The sequence below is a fragment of the Bubalus bubalis genome, chromosome 4 (genome assembly GCF_019923935.1).
Source record: "Bubalus bubalis isolate 160015118507 breed Murrah chromosome 4, NDDB_SH_1, whole genome shotgun sequence".
Classification (NCBI taxonomy): domain Eukaryota; kingdom Metazoa; phylum Chordata; class Mammalia; order Artiodactyla; family Bovidae; genus Bubalus; species Bubalus bubalis.
In genome coordinates this window covers 33,392,545-33,412,495 of record NC_059160.1, presented here as the reverse complement: position 1 = coordinate 33,412,495, position 19,951 = coordinate 33,392,545, and the positions used below count along the sequence as shown (strand labels likewise).

Below are 19,951 nucleotides of genomic sequence, written 5' to 3'. Positions count from 1 at the left end.
GTCGTGTCCAACTCGTGTCCAACTCTCCAACTCAGCCCACCAGGCTCCCCTGTCCCTGGGATTCTCCAAGGCAAGAACACTGGAGTGGGTTGCCATTTCCTTCTCCAATGCATGAAAGTGAAAAGTGAAAGTGAAGTTGCTCATTGGTGTCCAATTCTTAGCGACCCCATGGACTGCAGCCTACCAGGCTCCTCTGTCCATGGGATTTTCCAGGCAAGAGTACTGGAGTGGGGTGCCATTGCCTTCTCCAACCACACACACTACCACCACCAAAACACACACATACAAGCAAACAAACAAAAAAAACACAATAGCCCTTTCTTTGATAAATTCTTCAGATTTCATTAGACTAAAACTATAATCTTTTAATCCATCTTGTTTGCTTTTTAACAGTTAAGAACATTAAGAATGCCTTCAGTTAAAATATGAACTGATTCAGCTCAGTGTTTTCTTTTTGACATGATTCTCATTCCTGATACCAGAGTTCAGATTGGCTAGTGACACTGTGTTTCAGCCAAAAGGCCTCAAAATGTATTACCTTATGAATTCGTATCCTAGTCCTCAAAATTCCAGGTTTGTATTATAGTTGCCACAGCAAACATGGAATCTCATCTTAGTAGTAAGCTCACACTAAGGTCATCAAACTGTATAAGCCCAGTATAAGTGTAAGCCCAGAGGAGCAATATATTATTTTATTTGAATAGATGTAACTGTTAACAATACTGGACAACTCTGTTGCCCAGTAAATGTGCTCTTTCACTATAGAAAGCCCCACTAGAAGGCAAACTTTAATCATAATGTTGATGGGAAAATATAGAAGCAAAAATCGTATTTAATAAAACAGGGTAAAATAGTATCTTGTTTGTAACTCTAAGATAGAGATCTGTGTTTTCCATGCAAACTGAAGAAGTCATGCTCCTGGAACATCATGAGAATCAGATCCTGTATTAGGTTCAACTATACTATAACAAGGAGAAGGCAATGGCACCCCTCTCTAGTACTCTTGCCTGGAAAATCCCATGGACGGAGGAGCCTGGTAGGCTGCAGTCCATGGGGTCGCTAAGAGTCGGACTCGACTGAGCGACTTCACTTTCACTTTTCACTTTCATGCATTGGAGAAGGAAATGGCAACCCACTCCAGTGTTCTTGCCTGGAGAATCACAGGGACAGAGGAGCCTGGTAGGAGGCCGTCTATGGGGTCGCACAGAGTCGGACACGACTGAAGCGACTTAGCAGCAGCAGCAGCAGCAGTATACTGTAACAAGCAGAAAGGATACTAGCTTAAATGTGGAAAAATAATATTTTTTACTCATGTAACAATTCAGTCATTGTTGATGTGGTAGCTCCGTGCTATCAGGTCCTTCCTTGTTCTCTTCTTTATTGAATGGCTTTCCACAAACTGTGGTTCCCATCTCATGGCCTTAGGTAACTTCTCCAGCTTCTGTGACCCAACTCCAGCCAGTGCAAAGGGCGGAAGCTGGGAGAACTACACATTTTAAACAGTACTAATTCACTAATAATTTATTTTTTGCTTTAGTTTCACAGAACATATTTAAACTTTTCTTGATCCTATTTATATAGTCACCTCATAACAACCCTTCACATTTTTTCAAATATATTAAAGATAGCATTTGCTGTCTGTACAAATATTAAACAGAAGCTAAAAGTTATTTGCCTGTGCAAATATAACCAAAAAAAAAATCATGGCCATCTTTCTTCCATATAGTAACTAAAAGTTATCTTCCTACACTCATACCTTCCTGTCTGTAACCCCAATCTGCAGAGGTGATCACTGTTAAGTTTGGTACCTATTTTTCCAGAACTATATACACATATACTATATACACATATATATATTATATACACATATACATTATATATACATATACTATATACATATATATATATTATATACTCATGCATAAATATGTATTTATATGCAGGAGTGAGGATATCTGTGTATTATAATGTATGCTATGTAATATATATATGTATATATACACCTCATGTGTGATATGTACTGTATAATATATGGAGGATAAATGTTTCTGATATATTCTACTTATAAATATAACAGAAAATCATGGCCATCTTTCTTCCATACTTTCAGACTTAAATTATTCTGCATCTTGTTTCATTAAACTGAATACACTACATTTTATGTTCCCAAGCAATTAACATATGTTTATCTACAGTACTTCACAGTTTTAGACAATGCTACAGTAATTTTTGTGTGCACATATTTGCCCCAAATGTATTATTCCTGTAATCAGTTCCATGACTAGAATATGGTGTTTTTCTTCGATATATTTTTTTTTCCTTTTGAACATTTTTCACCTGAGAGGTTATCTCTAAATTCTAATGCTCTCTGAGTTGGTTAATGGATGGTTTAAAACTTTAAAAATTGACTGATCTGAGTTAAGCTATGAGTAAGCATCAGTGAGACTTCTAATCTGAAATTGTTAATTGTCTCAATTAAATAAATTCTGTCAGAAGAAAAATTATGCAAGGTCGCAAAAGACGGTGGTGGTCCCAATCCCATTTCATATTATTCTGTGCCCTTGGGCAAGTCATTTTCCTCTTTGTACCTTAGCTTGTCTTCTTCAAGGTAGCTCCAGTGATGTCTGCCCTACTCATTTCATAAGGAGATTATAAATGTATAGGACAAATCTATGCATTTCTAAACAAGTTAAATTATTCTATAATGTATCACTATTTTCTTCTTTGGAATAAAAGATATGACAAACTTAGTTCAGTTCAGTTCAGTTCAGTCACTCAGTCGTGTCCAACTCTTTGTAACCCCATGAACTGCAGCACGCCAGGCCTCCCTGTCCATCACCAACTCTTGGAGTTCACCCAAACCCATGTCCATTGAATCGGTGATGCCATCCAACCATCTCATCCTCTGTCGTCCCCTTCTCCTCCTGCCCTCAATCTTCCCCAGCATCACAGTTTTCAAATGAGTCAGCTCTTTGCATCAGGTGACCAAAGTATTGGAGTTTCAGCTTCAACATCAGTCCTTCCAATGAACACCCAGGACTGATCTCCTTTAGGATGGACTGGTTGGATCTCCTTGCAATCCAAGAGACTTCCAAGAGTCTTCTTCAACACTGCAGTTCAAAAGCATCAATTCTTGTGTGCTCAGCTTTCTTTATAATCCAACTCTCACATTCATACATGACTATTGGAAAAATCATAGCCTTGACTAGAAGGACCTTTGTTGACAAAGAACGTCTCTGCTTTAAATATGCTGTCTATATTGGTCATAACTTTCCTTCCAAGAACTAAGTGTCTTTTAATTTCATGGCTGCAGTCACCATCTGCAGTGATTTGGGAGCCCAAAAATATAAAGTCAGCCACTATTTCCACTGTTTCCCCATCTATTTGCCATGAAGTAATGGGACCAGATGCCATGATCTTCGTTTTCTGAATGTTGAGCTTTAAGCCAACTTTTTCACTCTCCTCTTTCACCTTCATCAAGAGGCTCTTTAGTTCTTCTTCACTTTCTGCCATAAGGGTAGTGTCATCTGCATATCTGAGGTTATCGATATTTGTCCCGGCAATCTTGATTCCAGCTTGTGCTTCATCCAGCCCAGCATTTCTCATGATGTACTCTGCATATAAGTTAAATAAGCAGGGTGACGATATACGGCCTTGATGTACTACTCCTTTTCCTATTTGGAACCAGTCTGTTGTTCCATGGATGTTAGAATTGGACCATAAAGAAGACTGAGCATCGAAGAATTGATGCTTTTGAACTGTGGTGTTGGAGAAGACTCTTGAGAGTCCCTTAGACTGCAAGGAGATCCAACCAGTCCATCCTAAAGGAAATTAGGCCTGAATATTCATTGGAAGGACTGATGCTGAAGGTGAAGCGCCAATACTTTGGTCACCTAATGCGAAGAACTAACTCACTGGATAAGACCCTGATGCTAGAAAAGATTGAGGAGAATGGGATGACAGAGGATGAGATGGTTGGATGGCATCATCGACTCAATGGACATGAGTTTGAGCAAGCTCTGGGAGTTGGTGATGGACAGGGAAGCCTGATGTTGTGCAGTCCATGGGTTCACAAAGTCGGACATGACTGAGTGACTGAACAACAAGAGCATGACAACAAATATCATTATTAATTATTAAATGTACCAACCCATTTTCAAAATTCAGAATTTGATATGATGAAAAGGATTTCAGGAATTTACCTACTATAGGTCACTCTACTTGCATTATTGTTTTTTATTTTTTAAGGGGAGGGAAAATTTCATAACATTTCTAAATTTCCAGAGGTCTAAAATTTACCATTCTTGGTGAATTCTGTAGGCCAGGAGTTATCACAAGTATCTATTCCATAGTCTTATTATTAGAGTGATTTAGGAAGCTTTCTGTTCTTAACCTGTAGATTCTGGATACACTGCACAAGGAAGGATGTCTATCATCAAGGGTGTCAAAAAATGGAGTGCTTTTTTAAAAATGAAATACTTGCTAAACCATCATATTAAAAGTGGAAAATAAAAGAGAAATAGCATTTGAATTGGTCTTTATAGGTATATATATAACATATATATTTACTTACTTATTTTTATTGTTGCCTGCTGCATGCAGACTTTCTCTAGTTGCAGAGAGTGGAAGCTACTCTTGGTTGCAGTGTGCAGGTTTCTGATTGCAGTGCTTCTCTTGCTTTGGAGCACAGGCTTTAGGCTCAAGGGCTTCAGTAGTTGTGGCGCACAGTCTTAGTTGCTCTGAGGTGTGTGGGATCCACCTGGACCAGGGATCAAACCCATGCCCCCTGCATTGGTAGGCGAATTCTTAACCACTGGACCACCAGAGAAGTCCCTTGAATTGGTCTTAAGTGGCTTGTATGAATGCCTCTCTTCCAAATCCCTACTTTTCTAATGCTTTCATCATTTTGGATGCTTTTCTCTGTGCCATTCATTTCTTCAAAATACACAGAGGCAAAATGTAGACAGCACTGTCAAATAGATGCACATATAGAAGCAGTTCTTTAATTAATGATTCTTTTTGTACAGCTTAAAATGAGTTGCTGTGTAATACTTAAATGATGCCTTGGTTGGAATGGTGGAATACAGAAGGAAAAGGATACTTGTTTGATTCATTGTCACCTTTGCAGGGATACTCAGATTTCTTGGATAACTAATCCAGGAATTTTCATTGGTACTAGAATTCATTAGATTTATGGGGAATAAGGTGAGGAAAAGATGCAATAATTTTTATATGCAGAAATGTCTTCCCATTTTAAAACATGTTTCTTGAAGAGTTTATAAATTAATCTGTTACTCAATTAGCCAACTAGGTTAACTATTAAATTAATTAGGGTGAAGTTTTCTTTCACAATGCTGCATTAAGAAGACAAAAAAAAAGTTTATTTTTAAAAAGTCTCTTACTGAAAAAAATTTAGCTTATGACAAAGCAGTTAAGAACTAATGCTCACCTAAATATATCTTCTTTTTAAACAGTCAAGCAAGATAATTTATTAATTCTACTTTCTCAAATAAAATTTATATGGAATATTTATATCCTTAACTTATTTTATGAGTTACTACAAAATATTAGCATTTTTCATAAAAGATTTCAAATATTAAAGTCATACTATTCCAGCAAATCTAGACAGGCTTTACAGACTTTCTGCATTTAGAAGCCCTTTCACCTTTATTGTGCCATTGTGCTCATTCATATCCAACTCTTGGCAACCCCATGGACTGTAGCCCACCAGACTCCTCTGTCTATGGAATTTTCCAGGCAAGAATACCAGAGTGAGTAGCCATTTCCTCCCCCAGGGGGTCTTCTCAACACAGGGATCAAACCCTCATCTCCTTCAGCTCCTGCGATGGCAAGCAGATTCTTTACCACTGAGCCATTGGGAAGTGAAGTGATTGGAAACAGTCACTATGACGAAGGATTTTGTTTTTGTCATCTGTTTTTCATATAAAACATCTTTTTAAAAAGTTGTGCTACATATACACAATGGAATATTACTCAGCCATAAAAAGGAATGCATTTGAGTCAGTTCTAATGAGGTGGATGAACCCAGAACCTATTACACAGAGTGAAATTAAGTCAAAGGAGAAAGATAAATATCATATTCTAACACATATATATGGAATCTAGAAAAATGGTTCAGTTCAGTTCAGTTCAGTCAGTCGCTCAGTCGTGTCCGACTCTTTGTGACCCCATGAATTGCAGCATGCCAGGCCTCCCTGTCCATCATCAGCTCCTGGAGTTCACTGAGACTCACATCCATCGAGTCAGTGATGCCATCCAGCCATCTCATCCTCTGTCGTCCCCTTCTCCTCCTGCCCCCAATCCCTCCCAGCATCAGAGTCTTTTCCAGTGAGTCAACTCTTCGCATGAGGTGGCCAAAGTACTGGAGTTTCAGCTTTAGCATTATTCCTTCCAAAGAAATCCCAGGGCTGATCTCCTTCAGAATGGACTGGTTGGATGATCTTGCAGTCCAAGGGACTCTCAAGAGTCTTCTCCAACACCACAGTTCAAAAGCATGAATTCTTTGGCACTCAGCCTTCTTCACAGAAAAATGGTACTGAAGAATTTATTTAAAGGTCAGCAGCCAGGAGAATCCCAGGGACAGGGGAGCCTTGGTAGCCTTCCGTCTATGGGGTCACACAGAGTCGGACACAACTGAAGCGACTTAGCAGCAGCAGCAGCAGTGGAGAAATAGACATAGAGAATAGACTTATGGACATGGGGAGAGGGGAGGAGAGGGTGAGATGTGTGGGGAGAGTAACATGGAAACTTACATTACCATATGTAAAATAGATAGCCAACAGGAATTTGCTGTATGGCTCAGGAAACTCAAACAGGGCTCTGTATCAACCTAGGGGGATGGGATGGGGAGGGAGATGGGAGGCAGTTTCAAAAAGGAGGGTATATATGTATACCTATGGCTGATTCATGTTGAGGTTTGACAGAAAATAGCAAAATTCTATTAAACAATTACCCTGCAATAAAAAATAAATTAATTTAAAAAAAGCAAAACATCTTTTCTAGTAGATACCTTGACCATATTCAGGTACTTTAATGGCATCATAATAGTGGGTTCTTATTCATGAACAGAAATCATTTTAAGATTTAGGAAATTTATATTATTGACTTTTAATATCCAAGGGGATATGAAAATATACAAAAGAGATAAAATTATGGAATATTAGAAAAGAATGGTTTGATGTGTGAAAATATGTTACAAAAGATTGTTTGACTCCCTCCTTTGAGTCCTTATTTCTTCATATCCTAAAACTCTAGGCCTCTTTTTCCACCTTCATTTTCTATCCTTCCTTGGTATCATTGGCGGCAGATCTAAAACACCAGTATTGCTTGTGTTAAACCCTGTACAAAACACTAATTTGTTCCTTGTTTGTATAATTATTGGCTTACAAGCTATTTCTTCTGTTAAGCCTTAAGCTTTTGAGGAAGAGTTGTCATCTGTGTTTGAAATTTGTTAATTTCTTAATTAAATAAAATATTGCTTCATATATTCAGTCCATAAACATTTTATAGCCTTAAATGGTCAAGGCACTATGCTAGAAACTGTGAATGTAAAGATTAAGTGGACATAATTCTGCCTTAGGATGCTAACAGTCTGGTTGGGGAGAGTGAGATATAAACAGATGTGATATAATAGAGCTATGCATAGAATTTTAACAAAAGTGAGTGGAAAGGGAATGAATTCAAATCTAAGCTTGGTAGAAGGTGTCAGGGAAGGCTTCTTGGGGTGGGGATCCCTAAAGGTTGTGCCTAAAGTCAAATCCTGTAGGGCAATTAAGCAAATGAAGTTGTTGGAGTGAAAGGATTCAGAAACAACATTCCTGGTAGAAAAAAAAAAAATTCAGCCTTGATAAAGGCTGGAAAACACAAGATGAATTAGAGTATACGTGGACCTTTAAGTAGTTTGGTGTTGAGAATGAGCTTTAAGGTAAGAAATGACAAGTGAATTGTTTGAGGACATAAGAGGAGACCAATTCAAGGAAGTATTTATAGACCTTCTATGTTGGCTGAAAGTGTTAATCACTCAGTCGTGTCCGACTCTTTGCCACCCCATGGACTGTAGCCCGCCAGTCTCCTTTGTCCATGGAATTCTCCAGGCAAGAATACTGGAGTGGGTAGCTATTCCCTTTTCCAGGGGATCTTCTTGACCCAAGGATCGAACCCAGGTCTTGTGCATTGCAGGCAGATTCTTTACCATCTGAGCCACCAGGGAAGCCGCAAGCAACTAAGGCACTTCTTTCGAGCCAGAATCAAACCAGCAACCTAGGGATGTCCACATTCATGAAGTCTATAGGCCTCCGCTCTACCAGTTGAGCCATCAAAGGGTCCACTATGCTGCAGGAACTGGAAAACCATTTAAGGGCTAAAAATCAGGGTTGAGGTCATACTGGCATTTAACCATCAATCCATTCATTTATTGATTTCATCCATGTCAAGATATACTTTTCTTGTTTACTTTTGAACTTTTAGTCCTTAACACACAGTATGTACCTAGTAAATATTTATTACCATTTAAGTACAACTAATGAATACTTATTGTGTACCTGTAATTAGTGCCTCTGGAAGCTGAGTAGAGAATTCATTCCTTTAGCAGAATACTGAAGCCTGGGAACCTGGTTGGTAGGTTTTCCAGCAGTAAGAAATGAAAACATAGGAATTAAAAAAACAAAGTTTGTAACTGATCAGCCATGAAGGATTAAAGGAAGGGAAAGATCAAGGATACTTCATATGTACAGCATAGGTAACTGGGTGTCACCAAAATTAGTAGAAATACCGGGAGTAGAAGTAAGTCCAGCAAGAATGGTGATTAATTAAATTTACTGTGAAGATTGAACTTCCTGTGGGACAGATTGTGGGTGTCAAAGGAGTTGTCCAAAACAGTATGAGGAATATAGCCTAGAGTCATTGACTTAAAATAGTTTGTATAAGGTCCTTGGACCAAGAGATTGGATAAGATCATTCAGATAAGGGAAATCAAATGAGAAAAGCCAAGCACCAAGGATTAGACCCAAGGAATATCAATATTTAAGGAAGAAGTGACGGGAGGTAGAACAGCCTATTGCAGAAATAATAAAGTCGGCGTGAACAGGTTATGAGGAAAACCAGAAAAGCACATTATAAGAAAAGTTGGAGAGTGTAGTGTAGTTTGAGAAGGAGGGAGTCATTAACAGTATCAGCTGTTACACAGCAGTGTTCATTCAAATTTGGCAAATCAAAGGTCATTATTTCCAGGAAAGTTTATGGATTGAGAATTAAATTGTAGTAGAAGGATTTAAGATTATCACTGAAGACAAGTTTCCAGCAAGTTACATGAGAAGAAAGAAATAAATTACTCCTTACTAAGGGATTTTGGAGTCTAGATAATTGGTTGTTTTTTAGAATAAGAGGTAACTGTGTGTATGCTTAGGGACATGGTATGAATAGATTCTTACCTTGGCATTTGAGGTGCTTCACAGACTCTAACCAACCTTCTGAATATTTCTTGATACTGTATGTCATAGGTTCAACTGCAGGCTAGTTCATAAAGACATTTTATTCATTCATTTCTCTGATCCTTGTTTTTAGGCTCAACCATTGATTCATTCAGCAAATATTTATCGAATATCTACTATGCACTAAGCACTGCAGTTGTAGACTTCTCTCAAGGCAATGGCACCCCACTCCAGTGCTCTTGCCTGGAAAATCCCATGGACGGAGAAGCCTGGTGGGCTGCAGCCCATGGGGTCACTAAGAGTCAGACACGACTGAGCGACTTCACTTTCACCTTTCACTTTCATGCATTGGAGAAGGAAATGGCAACCCACTCCAGTGTTCTTGCCTGGAGAATCCTAGGGATGGCGGAGCCCGGCAGGCTGCTGTCTTTGGGGTCTCACAGAGTCAGACACGACTGAAGTGACTTAGCAGCAGCAGCAGCAGCAGCATCTTCTCTAGTTATTTTTTATTCAAAGCCCAACTCAAGACCAGCCCCTCCTCTGATTCTTCCTTCGGTTATTTCAGCTCAAATAAATCCCTCTTTTCTTTGGTAGTTGCTGCCTTTCTTATTCATATGATTTTAATCTTGTGGCTTTGATTCACTTCACTTTCCATATTAATGGATTATTTTGTAATTGAAAGGGTCATGAAGGCAAGGAGAACTGGACCTTTTATTACTTTGTAACCCGTATGCAATATCTGACACATGCTAACTGAATGAACATTAAATGACTATATCTATTTTGAAAATTTAAATATATATTTGTATTATCCTCTATAAATGTGATACTTTTCTTACCACAATAGTACTATAGTACTTACTGTCTATGAGAGCCTGAACATTTATTTTTAATTTGTAGAATGAGAACAATAATCTACCTTACTGAATTGTTCCGAAGATTAAATGAGATTTTATACACAGATCAGTAAATATATTCATTCATATATGGAGGGATTTATATGTGTATATTTATATGTATATATATGTACAATATTTTAACGGTGCCAAAAGTCAACAAATATTAGTTGCCCACATTTCAAATCAGTGGGAGCATAATGAATAATTCATAATTGATGTTGAAACAACTGATGTTGAAACACTTTGAGTAAAAAAAGGGTTTTTTTTCCCTAAACCACATCTGACAATAAAGTATAAGCCCAAGTGCAATATTTTTCTCCCCCCTCCCCGTATCTCTTTTCTCCCATCAAACTGGCCATCAAATGTGTCTCTCCCATCCTATATGTTCCTTCCTCTCTTTCTCTTATGATTAGTTTAGGCCATTATCATTTCCAACTTGATTTACTGCAGTAGTTTTTAACATGTCTATTTGTCTGCAGCCTCTCCCTCTTCCAATCGATTCTATCCCTTGCCACAAAATTGATCTATCTAAAACACAAATCAGACTGTGTCACTTTCCTGCTTTAAACCTTTCAGCAACTTAAGGTTGCCTTCAAAGTAAAACATAAGACTCTGCAAGATGTATTCTACCTGCTTCTTTAGCTGCAGAGCTTAACATTCCCTTTCTGCATCAGACACACTGAGACTATTAAAATACCCCTGAAAGTATAGGGGCTACATGGATAATGGCCAGTGTTAACACTGGGCTATGGATAGCATGGGGCTCCTTCCAAGCAGAAGGAACCCACATGTTCATCTGTTGGCCCAGGAGATGAGAGAAAGCAACTTCCTTTGAAAATTCTATCTCTAGTGTCCTTTTAGATTGAGGGCAAGAGGTGAAGGGGGAGACAGAGGATGAGATGGTTTCATGGCATCACTGACTCAAAGCACGTTATTGTTGTTCAGTTGCTCAGTCATGTCCAACTCTTTGCGACCCCATGGACTGCATGCAGCACACCAGGCTTCCCTGTTCTTCACCATCTCCTGGAGTATGCCCAAACTCATGTCTGTTGAGTCAGTGATGCCTTCTAACCATCTCATCTACTGTCGTCCCCATCTCCTCTTGCCTTCAATCTTCCCCAGCATCAGGGTCTTTTCTCATGAGTCAGCTCTTTGCATCAGGTGCAATGGACATGAGTTTGAGCAATGTCAGGGAGAGAGTGAAGGAGATGGAAGCCTGGTGTCCTGCAGTTCATGGGGTCACAAAGAATCTGATACAACTTAGCGGCTGAACAACAACAAGTGTCCTTTTTAACTTCATCTTATCTTACGCTCCTGTAGAACTCCCTCCACTGGGAAGTTAGAGTGGTAGGAGTAGGGGCTTTTAAGTATTAATCTGAGAAGATGATTAATAAGAGCAATCTTGGTTGCACTAAGTAGTGGAGGCTTATTGTGTGACTTTTCAGAAGACATGGAAAGTAGGCGGTAAAAGGATCCTGAGAGATAATTTGTGGTGAAGTGCCATTTTTTGAGATAGTTTAACAAATAACCTTCCTCAATGCTCTTTCCAGGCTAATCTACCCTACCTTCTTCTTTTCTGGAAGTTTCCAGAGTGCCTTTTGCACTGTTCTACTTTTCTCATTGTATCCCTGGATTGGTTTGTTTACATGTTCATTTCTGTAACTTTTTTAGGAGCTCTTCTAGGGCAGGGATTGTGTGTGTGTGTGTGTGTTTGCATTTGTGTATACATTTTAATTTTTATAATGCCATAGACTTTCCAGATCATTTATATTAGTTCAGTGGATGAAAGGGTTTATGAAGGTGACCCTGAGCAAAAACATGTTTGCTTTTGACAATCTTGTTGTTTATTCAATCACCAAGTAGTGTTCAACTTTTTTGTGACTCCACAAGACTATAGCCTGCCAGGCTCCTCTGTCCATGGGATTACCCAGACAAGGATACTGAAATGGGTTGCTATTTCCATCTCCAAGGGATCTTCCCAATCCAGGAATCAAACCTGAGTCTCCTTCATTGGCAGGTGGATTTTTTACCACTGAGCCACCAGGGAAGCCCTTTGACAGTCTTCCTCAACCTAAATAACTCTGTTGTTTTTCTTACTCTGTATATAGGAAAAAAAAAAAAAAAGTCTCTTCAATAGTATCACTGGAAAGAATTATTTTCTAAATATTCATTACTTTTTACTACTAACATATGTAATATGATTTCTGAGGGGTTATTGGGTTATTTACTATTAGATGTATCATTTATATCAATAGATACTCGAAGCTAGATTGTATTTTGGAAACTATTGATTAACATGCCTCAGTGTATTTTTCAACTTTTTGAAAAATTTTAGTTTCGAGCTAGAATTTTCCATACTTGGTTCAAAAGAAGACACAAGTTTGGAAAGGCTCAAGGAAAAACTGTTCAAATGGTTAAAAACCTAGGAAAGAGTAGACAAAATTACTTTAGGTGAAAGTCAATTTGAATAACTTACACATGGTTAAACTTTAAAAGTCAGAATTTTCCATTATCCAATTTTTTACTAAGTAAGTATCTCATGAGGTATTTACAAAACAAACTAGTTGTAACATTTTTAGTGCAGTTTATAAAGAGATGGCATAAATAGATGACAGTATTTACTTCTGTAAAAGATCTTTTTTTCCCCAGCAGTTTCTGAATTTCTCTTTCCCCATTAAGGACTACTCTTGACCTTGTGTTGAAGTCTTATAGATTATGTGTCCACTTCAGAACACTGACACGTGCATAAAATACATTTTGAATCTCCTTAATTGAGTTAAATTGTTATATTGGCCTTTTTCACATTTATGGTGTTTGTATTTACTTTGTAACTGGGGCAGATTTCAATCAAACTAGTTCTTAATGTTTTCAGTCTGAAACATTGATAATAAAGTACATATGCTTCAAGTTATATATGTTAGTATGTTGGATGGAGATAGGTGCATTAATAAGGTGGCTTAGACACAAACCTTTTGAAATTAGTTGACATCCTATTTCTGATCTTATGTTTATCTTGAAACTGTGTGATTACAGGTATATAAGGGCAACAGTACTCTTTTTAATTCTTGCTGCCAGTTTTTTTTTATTTTTCCAATTCACTTTACATCAACTACATCAATATGAAGTTGCTTATGGCAAACATATTGTTTAGTTTGCTAAGGCTGCCATAGTAAACTAAAGCAAATTGGTTGGTTTCTACAACAGAAGTTTATTTTCTGACAGTTCTGAAAGCTCAAAATGCAAGATCAAGTTATCAACAGTATGGATTTCATTCTGAGGCCTCTCTTCTTCATTTGTAGATGGTTGTCTTCTCCCTCTATCCTCACATAGTTGTCCTTCCTTCTGTGTTGCTTGTGTCCTAAGCTCTTTCTATAAGGACACCAATCATATTGGATTAGAGCCTACTCAAATGACCTTGTTTTATCCTCATTACCTCTTAAGGACTTACCTCTAAATACAGTTACATTCTGATATACTAGAGGTTAGGACTTTAACATATAAAGTTTGAGGGGACACAATTCAGCTCATAACATACACATACATTATTTAGCTTGCATGTGTATATTATGTTTACACATTAACACATGTACAATATGGCATATGAATAACATTATAGTTATGTATATGTATATGCATATGCAAAAGAAAGATAGCCATATTCATTTTATTACTATATATCCATGGATGTAGAAATGAAAAATAATATTCTAATATGCATGTTCATTTTTAAATGTTATGGAATAGTGTAGATTTTAACTAATGAGTTTAAATTAGCATGCAATACTCTATCTGTTATTAAGAATTATATGCTAATAATTGGAAAGTGCTCTAAACACCTATGTGGGTATTTGCAGTCAACCCAAATTTATGAGTAAATCTGTATCCCTAGGTTAGAATTCAGAGTCAGCTTTAAGATCTTCTGTTCCGTAACCCCTTTAATTAAACTTGGTAAAACTTCATTTCATATCCATTGCCTTTTTGTAGCCAAATATCTTCCAGTCCGGATTACGAAAAGTTTCCCAGATCCCTGCTTTCTGTCTCTTTTCCTTTTATTCTATAAGCTGTGAATTAAACTGGTTTTCTCTCCATTCTTTAAGCATATCACACCCATGCTACGATATATTTCACCCTTCTTAAAACGTCCCCCCACACCTGCAAATCTTCAAGGCCACACTCACTCTTATTTTCACCTTTTATTCTTTAAATATTGAAATCTGGAATTAGTTCTCCCTTAAGTCCTATAGCACTGATAGTCACCTCAAATAAGTTCTTTTCTAAGAGAGACTTACAGTAAATAGCTAGAGACAAATGCTGTTTGTTTTGTTGTTTTTGTCTCCCATAAAAACCAGCAGAGTTCTAGTCATGTGGTAGATGATGTAAGTGCTTATTAATTGATTTTCAACAAGTAAATTATATAAAATGAATTATCACTCTGAAGAGCACCATAGCCTCTCAACTTTGCTGTCATTACTTTTAACATTATAATCATTAAGTAATATAAGTGAATGGTACAATTTTAACTATTTAAATAGTTTAATAGTCATAATATTTGCTGTTTGCTAGTTTAAATAAATGCAGTTGCAAATATCTAAACTTTTTTTATAAAATCAGTTATAGTATCTTCTGGATTAAATATTTAAAATTCCAAATGATAAGTAAAGCCTTGTCAGATAACTTCAGTTGTCCTTTTTCCTGTATCACCATTTTCTTTTCTATGTACAATTTTTCTTATTAGTATATAAGTGTAGTATCATTTTTACAAATGGATACCTTTCTAGTAAAATTTTCTTTATCACTCATCCTCCAGTACCTATTGCAAAGTACGTCTCTGAAATTGTCTTGTTTTAGCACTTCTGCAGTACATACAAATAGTCTGTAAATCTTGTTAAAATTTAAATTCTAATTCAGAAGGTTTATGCTTGCTACTTTAATAAATTCTCCCAAAGCTTCGTGGCTTAAAATAAACAGTTGTTTGAACACAGCCATGTTCCAGCTGAGTCTTTTACATCCTTGCAAATCAAGGTGTTGGCCTGGGCTGCAGTCATCTCTAGGCTTGACTTGGGGAGAAATCCACTTTCAAGCTCCCTCCCTTGGTTGTTCTCAACCTCCTCCTTTGCTTGCTGTTGGCTGGAAGACATCAGTCCTTTGCAATGTGGTCCTCTCTATAGGACAGCTCCCAATATAGCTACTTGCTGAGAAAAGGGGTGGTGGGTGAGCAAGCAAGACAGAGCCAGAGTTTTTTTGTAACCTAGTGTCAAAAGTAATATCACGTCACTTCTGTGTATTCTGTTCATTAGAAGGTAGTTACTAGGCCCAGTCCATAAGAGGAGGGAATTCCACAAGGACATAAATACCAGGAAGTAAGAGTCACTGGGGCTTCCATCTTAGAGGCTGCCTGCCACCTTAGATTTGGGGTACAGCCTGAAATTATGCTGGGCTTCCCCAGTGGCTCAGTGGTAAAGAATCCGCTCTCTGTGCAGGAGTCACAGGAGACTCAGGTTCAGTCCCTGTGTTGGAAAGATCCTCTGGAGGAGGGCATGGTGACCCACTCCAGTATCCTTGCCTGGAGAATCCCATAGAAGACGAGCCTGGTGCTCTACAGTCTATAAGGTTGCAAAGATTCAGACATGACTGAGCAACACAGCATGCACACAGGCATTAAAATTCGGCTAACAAACTCCTCAGTGATGCCAGTGCTGCTTTTGAGAACTTCACTTTGAAAAGCAAGAATCTACACTTATTATATTCAATTCCTATCTTCTATTCATTCTCTATGGATCACACTCACTCCAGTTAGGCTTTCTTAACCCTTGCTCCATTGAAATTGCCCTTGTAGAGGTCTCCAATGACTTCTATATCACCAAGTCCAACATTTTAAAAAATTGATTACTCTTCCTGAAAATCTTTCTTTACTTGGCTTCTGGAACACCAAATTTACATTTCTCCTCTGTTTTTCTGCTAGTTACCTATCTTCCTAACTATAAATGTTAGGATATCCCATAATCCAATCTTTGGATCTCTTTTTTTAATCTATAGTTAACACTTGACTGGTTATAGCTTAAATTCAAGATATATGCTGACCACTTTCAAATTTCTGACTCCTATGTGGATTACACCTCTAAAATCCTAACATGTTTATCAAGTTCCTCAATGAATACCTCTACTTGGGGACTGATAGTTATTTCAGGCTTGAAATGGTCAAAACAGAACTCTTTATTCTTTCCCCTTCATTTTCCTCCCAGATAGGCCCAACCTGGCAGTTTTATCATCTGTGTTTGCAAATCCAACAAATAGTTCCACTTCCTAATCAACTGTCCAGTGAAAAACCTGGGAAGAATCTTTGAGTCTTTTCTAACTCTCATATGTAAATAATCATTAAGTCCTGTCAGTTTTGCGTCTTAAATACCGCTTGACCTTCTCCATCATTCTTTATTCCAAAATCACCACCCTAATCTGAATCATCAACATACATTATACAGAGTTCTGCATGATTATATTACTGATGACAGCTTCGAACCTCTAGCCCAAGGGATTTTACTCAACCCATCTTTTTTCTATGTTCATGGTTTCTTTTTCCCAGTAGGACAAAGTTTAGATTCTTTATATTGTTAAGTTCAGTACAGTTCAGTCACTCAGTCATGTCCTACTCTTTGCGACCCCGTGAATTGTAGCACACCAGGCCTCCCTGTCCATCACCAACTCCCAGAGTTCACTCAAACTCACGTCCATTGAGTTGGTGATGCCACCCAGCCATCTCATCCTCTGTCATCCCCTTCTCCTCCTGCCCCCAATCCCTCCCAGCATCAGAGTCTTTTCCAATGAGTCAACTCTTCGCATGAGGTGGCCAAAGTACTGGAGTTTCAGCTTTAGCATCATTTCTTCCAAAGAACACCCAGGACTGATTTCCTTTAGGATGGACTGGTTGGATCTCCTTGCAGTCCAAGGAACTCTCCAGAGTCTTCTCCAACACCACAGTTCAAAAGCATCATTTCTTCAGCACTCAACTTTCTTCACAGTCCAACTCTCACATCCATACATGACCACAGGAAAAACCATAGCCTTGACTAGATGGACCTTTGTTGGCAAAGTAATGTCTCTGCTTTTCAATATGCTATCTCGGTTGGTCATAACTTTCCTTCCAAGGAGTAAGCGTCTTTTAATTTCATGGCTGCAGTCACCATCTGCAGTGATTTTGGAGCCCAAAAAATAAACTCTGACACTCTTTTCACTGTTTCCCCATCTATTTCCCATGAAGTGATGGGACAAGATGCCATGATCTTCGTTTTCTGAATGTTGAGATTTAAGCCAACTTTTTCACTCTCCTCTTTCACCTTCATCAAGAGGCTTTTTAGTCCTTCTTCACTTTCTGCCATAAGAGTGGTATCATCTGCATATCTGAGGTTATTGATATTTCTCCCAGCAATCTTGATTCCAGCTTGTGCTTCTTCCAGCCCAGCGTTTCTCATGATGTACTCTGCATATAAATTAAATAAACAGGGTGACAATATACAGCCTTGATGTACTCCTTTTCCTATTTGGAACCAGTCTGTTGTGCCATGTCCAGTTCTAACTGTTGCTTCCTGACCTGCATACAAATTTCTCAAGAGGCAGATCAGGTGGTCTGGTATTCCCATCTCTTTCAGAATTTTCCACAGTTTATTGTGATCCACACAGTCAAAGGCTTTGGCATAGTCAGTAAAGCAGAAATAGATGTTTTTCTGGAACTCTCTTGCTTTTTCCATGATCCAGCGGATGTTGGCAATTTCATCTCTGGTTCCTCTGCCTTTTCTAAAACCAGCTTGAACATCTGGAGGTTCATGGTTCCTGTATTGCTGAAGACTGGCTTGGAGATTTTGAGCATTACTTTGCTAGCGTGTGAGATGAGTGCAATTGTGCAGTAGTTTGAGCATTCTTTGGCATTGCCTTTCTTTGGGACTGAAATGAAAACTGACCTTTTCCAGTCCTGTGGCCACTGCTGAGTTCTGCAAATTTGCTGGCATATTGAGTGCAGCACTTTCACAGCATCATCTTTCAGGATTTGAAATAGCTCAACTGGAATTCCATCACCTCCACTAGCTTTGTTCATAGTGATGCTTTCTAAGGCCCACTTGACTTCACATCCTGGGATGTCTGGCTGTAGGTGAGTGATCACACCATCATGATTATCTTGGTTGTGAAGATCTTTTTTGTACAGTTCTTCTGTGTGTATGTTTATATTGTACATAAAGTCATACACAATCAGGCCTCTGATTCCCTCTCCAGTCCCATTTATCTCTTCTTCCCTGCCTGTACTCTGTACTTAAGCAGTTCAAGAACTTAGCTATGATATAACACTCCCATTTGACCTTGAGTCTTAATGAAAATTATTTTCCTTCCTGAAATGCTTCCCTTCTTTGCCTGGCTTGCTTTCACTTAATTCAGGTTTCAGCTTAAACATGACTTCATCCTAGAGGGTGTCTTTGACCTTTTAGACTGGGTTTGAGGTATCCACAGTACAGTCCATAGCATTTTATATGTAACATTTACTTTATTTTATACTAATTGAGTTATTCTTTGTCTTTTTCTCCCATTAAGCTGTAAAACAAGATCAGGGGAAATAAATTCAGGTATTTTGAAGCCTGAAACATGTAATTTTGGGGACTGTATTTAAAAATAAAAAAATATGGAAATTACATATATATATGTATATATATGATCTACATTATGGGCTTCCCTGGTGGCTCAGTGGTAAAGATTCAGCCCACAATCCTTGGGTAGGGAAGATCCCCTGGAGGAGGGCACAGCAGTCCTCTCTAGAATTCTTACCTGGAGAATCCCATGGACAGAGGAGCCTGGAAGGCTACAGTACATGGGATTACAAAGAGTCAGACATGACTGAGGTGACTGAGCACGCACGCATGATCTACATTATATACATACATATATATATATATATGCACAAAGTAAAGGAAAAATATTTATTTATAAAAAGGATCACAACAAAGTAAAAAATTAAGGAAGCTGACAGATATAAAAACATATGACCCTGTGAACACACTGCTAGGAGCCCTTTCCAGAACCCAAAGCTTAAGCTTCATTAAATTTCCAGTAAATACACCTCTTGACATGAGTCTTCTTGAAAGTTCCATTTCTAGTGTCAACAGCAGTGTTTAATACAAATCAGGTACTCAATAAATATTTTTGAATGAATTATTAACTGAGTTATTTGCAGTTATATTTCTATACATTTGACATTCAACAAGTTTTTCACAAATTATAGTTCCACAAAAAGCTTTATATATTAGAAAATTGTTCTTACAGTTATTATTTTCCATTTTTGCTACAGTTGCATTTCAAATGACTAATAATGTACATATCTGTTAGCATATCACCGGGCTTTGTGCAGATACCCTTTGTACCTCTTTACTGAGTGGAAAAAATTTTTTATTTGCATCAAAAAATCTTCTATAATATGTGTATATATGTATAGATGTTTGTGTATGTCTGTTTTTTTATAGATCATCTGTATTAAAACTTTAATTTTTAATTGCTTAAATTTTTTAGTGTTTTAGGTATTCCCATAAACAGAAAGCCTTTGGGGAAAACCACCTATATTCTTTTTCT

At 37.8% G+C, this 19,951-nt stretch overlaps 1 protein-coding gene across 19 annotated transcripts in view; it reads left to right on the top strand.

Annotated features, from left to right (window-relative positions):
- The window catches only part of SOX5 (SRY-box transcription factor 5), a 1,156,954-nt gene that overhangs the window by 1,007,101 nt on the left and 129,902 nt on the right, over positions 1-19,951 (top strand). The window lies entirely within an intron of this gene.